Source organism: Mastomys coucha, unplaced genomic scaffold, assembly GCF_008632895.1.
Source record: "Mastomys coucha isolate ucsf_1 unplaced genomic scaffold, UCSF_Mcou_1 pScaffold5, whole genome shotgun sequence".
Taxonomy (NCBI): Eukaryota; Metazoa; Chordata; class Mammalia; order Rodentia; family Muridae; genus Mastomys; species Mastomys coucha.
Genome location: NW_022196911.1, coordinates 115546631 through 115551499, shown reverse-complemented (window position 1 = coordinate 115551499; position 4869 = coordinate 115546631).

Below are 4869 nucleotides of genomic sequence, written 5' to 3'. Positions count from 1 at the left end.
CAGTGACCCTAAAGCTCAAAGGTCATGGGTTGGGTCTGTCCTCCCACGACCTGGCCTCACCTCACCTCATCCCAGATGGCCTGTCCGTTTCATCAGGGCCAGGACAAGGACACTCCTCTGACTTGCATTACTCCCCGGGAGTACCCTGAAGCCCTAGTCTGAGCTGGCAAACCCTTGCTGTTCAGCTCTGTCCTAACCACGCCAAGACCAACTCCTGCTGAGCCTTAGACAGTGCAAGCAGAGGCCCTGTGACCACCTCACAGCTTCCAAGTACTTTTAAAGAGGGCCTTGGAGCCAATGGCTGAGAGCCAAGGTCAAGGAGTGAGTGGTGGGGGCAGGATGTGGATTCCTCCTGAAGTTTTTCTAGTGAAAGGTCAGTTTACACGTGGCGCCAGCGTCTGTTGTTTTCCTTGTATAGTATAGGTCCGTGTATGGCTGTCATCTCAGGACTCAGGAGGCTGAGGCAGGAGGATGGCTAGTTCAAGGCCAGCCTGGGTTACAGAGCAAGATTGTGTCTCAAAAACCAAAGCAGAGTAAAACAAAAAACATACGGCGGGCCCAACATAAATAACAGAATTGAGGCTGGGGAGATGGTCCTGTTGGAAAAACGCTGGCTGTGCAAGTGCGAGGACCGAGCTTGGATTTCCGCACCCACATGAATGACCAGGCTCAGTGATGTGTGCCTGCAGTGTCTGTGCTGGGGAGACAGAGAGCTGGTCCTGGAAGCTCATTGGCCCACCAGCCTAGCTAAATGAAGGGATTTTGGGTTTAGCCAGAGACTGTTCTGAAAAGCAAACATGCAAAAGGACTGAGGCACCTGATGTTGACCTCTAGTCTCCACACACACATGCACAGGCACATGCATGGGCACAGCTACATGTATGTACAGGAGCACACAACCACACTCACAAGTACATATACCATATGCACACATCTGTGCTGACACATACATATACCACATGCACAAACAGCATATTTATATTTTAATGTGTTTATGTATGAGATTTAAAAAATATTTCTATGCACTGAATTTAGCATAAGTATATATGCTAAAGTACATACTTCACTTTTTAAAAATTAATGTTTTTAAGGAATATTTATTTTTATATTACATATGTGTTTGCTTACATTTATGTATGGGCACTACATGTGTGCAGTGCCCGTGGAGGCCAGAAGAGGGCGTCGGATCCCCTGGAAATGGAGCCACCAGGTGGGTGCTGGGAACCATTCCCTGGGTCTCTAGAAGAACAGCCAGTGCTGAGCCCACCTCTCCAGCTTCTTTAAAAATTAAACTGTCTCCCTTTTATTTTTAAGATTATAATTTAAATACATCACCTCCCCTTCCCTTTCCCTCTTCTAAGCCCTCCCATATACCCCTCTCTTGGCTCTTTTTCAGTGTACATTTATGTACACACACACACACACACACACACACTCCTAAATATAACCTGCTCTAACCTACTTGGTATGTATAATGCCACCCGTGTGTATGCTTTCAGGCTTGACCGCTTGGTTCTGGATAACCAATTCGAGTGGTCTTCTCTGCTGGAGACTCTTTCTCCTGCTTTGCTCTCAACATCCCTCCCTTGCCTGTAGCTCTTTGTGTAGGGCTGAGGCCTCACGGCTTTCCTTGTTCACATTGGCACGTCTATGGATATTGCCCTTGTTCAGCTCATGTTTAGATAGTCATGCTGGCGAGACGTTATGGGGTGCAGCTTCTGACATAACAAGGAGAAACAATCTTACAGAAATTTTTTTTAAAAAAAGATACTGTGTTTTATACACGCACACACACACACACACACACACACACACACACACGCAACAAATGCCCTTGGTAGAAATGTCTTGTAATAGTGAATACAGCTTATATGTTGAGATCGTAAGGGATGGTGCAGCCTACCTTCACATGTGGCTGGTGCAGCCTACCTTCACATGAGGATGGTGCAGTGTCTTAGTCAGGGTTTCAATTCCTGCACAAACATCATGACCAAGAAGCAAGTTGGGGAGGAAAGGGTTTATTGAGCTTTCACTTCCACATTGCTGTTGATCATTAGAGGAAGTCAGGACTGGAACTCAGGCAGGTCAGGAAGCAGGAGCTGACGCAGAGGCCATGGAGAGATGTTTCTTACTGGCTTGCTTCTCCTGGCTTGCTCAGCCTGCTCTCTTATAGAACCCAAGACTTCCAGTCAGGGATGGCACCACCCACAAGGGGCCCTACCCCCTTGATCACTAACTGAGAAAATGCCCCACAGCTGGACCTCATATGGAGGCACTTCCCCAACTGAAGCTCCTTTCTCTGTGATAACTCCAGTCTGTGTCAAGTTGACACACAGAACCAGCCAGTACATGTAGGCTACCTTCACATGTGAATGGTGCAGGCTACCTTCACATGTGGCTGGAGCAGGCTGCCTTCACATGTGGCTGGTGCAGCCTACCTTCACACATATTTTTCCTGTGCCTTCACTCGGATGAAGACTCTGGAAGAATGCTCCATAGCCCCAGAGATCTCCTGTGTGCTCGCCATGCCTGCATTGGTGCTTGTGTAGGGGACTCCTCCATTTCCTCTTCATTGCTGCCATTTAACTTATTGTTAGTTCCATGACTCACTAATTTGCTCTCCCCAGCATAATGATGCACACATTTCCCCCTTGGGTCCAGAGCATGGAACCCAAGACCTTCCATGCTCTACGGGCACGCTCATCACAGAGCAGCTCTACGCTCATCACAGAGCAGCTCTATGGGCACGCCCATCACAGAGCAGCTCTATGGGCACGCTCATCACAGAGCAGCTCTATGCTCATCACAGAGCAGCTCTATGCTCATCACAGAGCAGCTCTACGGGCACGCTCATCACAGAGCAGCATCTGAGCTCTGTCCCACAGATTTACTCCTTGGACTGTTGATGGGCAGTTGGAAGGTTTCAAGTATGGGCCACAAGGTGCTGGGGACATGTCCTCCTGGGAAGCAGCTCTGCAGCCTGACCAGGGATAACAAAGGGGCCAGGCATGGGATGTGAAAATTTAGGGTTAAAGGATATATAAAGTTTGGCTAAACAAAGTTAAATGGCCCTTCTGGAAGCTTTTGCCCACAACCATTGGCACTGGGTGAGGGTGCTTGCTTTCCTAGATCCTCTTCCTCTGCCCCTTCTTCCTTCTCTTCCTCCTCTCCCTCCTCCTGGTGGAGAGGGATAGAGGCAGGGTCTTAACATGTTGTCCAGCCTGGTCTTGAAATCACTATGCAGCTTAGCAGGGAGTGTGAGTTTTGTCCACACCCTCCCCACCAGCCTCCCAAATGTTGGGTTACAGATGTGGGTCACCACATCAGCCTCTGTTTCCCATTCCTTGCTGGAACGAGCTTGCATCCAACTTGAAAATAGCCGCCACAGCATGAAGACACATTGTTGTGTGTTTTAAGTTTTAGGAGAACGGCTAAAACCTTGTTTCCATGGAGGGCTTCATCCTTTGAGAATTGTCAGAAGAGTGGAACCGACTCTTTCCCCATTTTCTACCAGGTCATGCATCTTCTTCCTCTTCTGTTGGTGACTGATTCAGCTGTTCACTCTGCTGTGACCAATATACCTGACAGAAGCAACTGAGGAAGGCAGGCTTTGAGGGTACGGTCTGATAGTGTAGGGCATGAGACAGCTTGTCACATGGTACTCTAGTCAGGAAGCAGAGAGAGATGGATGCTGGTCACATGGTATAGGGCCATGGACCCATGTCTGCTCCACCACTGGGCACAGTGGCTTGGGGAGGCAGAATGTGGGGGTTTGACTGTGCTCATCCCACACTGTGTCACAGTGGGTGCTAGGCCATAGAGAAGCCCCGAGACACCACTCTGGGGGTGGGAAAGTGCAGTCTGAGGTATGGGAAAGCCAGAGCTGGTTCAGGGGTCCCCCGGCCTTCGACAAGGCTAGGGCGTGGGCTTCTCGGGGTCTTGGAATCAAACACCTCTGGTAGTCACAGAAGAGCAGAGAATTGAGTCAGGGGGCAGCACAGACTGGGGGCAATGTCTAGCTCAGGGTGGGGAGGGGGTGAAGAGGGGAGCTCTGGCTGGTCGCAAGGGGATGATAGTCCTTAGCTTGGTGGTGGCAGGCTTGGTGGTGGCAGGCTCGGCAGTGGCAGGCTTGGCGGTGGCAGGCCTGGTGGTGGCAGGCTTGGTGGTGGAAGGCTTGGTGGTGGCAGGCTCGGCAGTGGCAGGCCTGGCGGTGGCAGGCTTGGTGGTGGTTGTGACTGGAAGTGCAGAGAGGCCTTCTACGGGAGATTAGGCTGTGGCTCTGTGGGTGAAGGCTTTCTCAATTGCTCCCCATGATGGATCTCAATACAAAGCAGCAGTCCATGGTTCTAAATAAGTTTATTGTCATGGTGGAAAGTGGATGCATAAAACCATACCCCACTTCTCAGGGTAGGCCTAAGATTAAATACCTTTTGCAGGGAGGAGAGTCTGGGAAGGAAAGCTTATTGGCAATGCCTTCCTCTAGGTACCTCATTGGATGGAGATATGTGTCTTGAGCCTAAGTGACCATAGGTCACATCTCTTTTCCTATTGTCTTGGTCTGAGATGTTAGGAATACCTCATCTACATGTGGAAGGGCTTGAGGACATTGCCCTCATGTGACTGGTGTCCACAAATCTTTCTATGGGGCTGCTGCAGCTACATGACAGGGGCCTGGTACTGGGAGCAGGCGAAGCTCCTACCATCCCTTTAGGGTCTCCGGGGCTTCAAACCTTTAGCTCAACCTCACCAGGCTTCCTCTCATGGTTCATGGCCATGCAACAGGACATCCTCAGTCAGGAACAGAGATGGATGCTGGTCACATGGCATCCTCAGTCAGGAAGCAGAGAGGTGGATGCTGGTCACATGGCA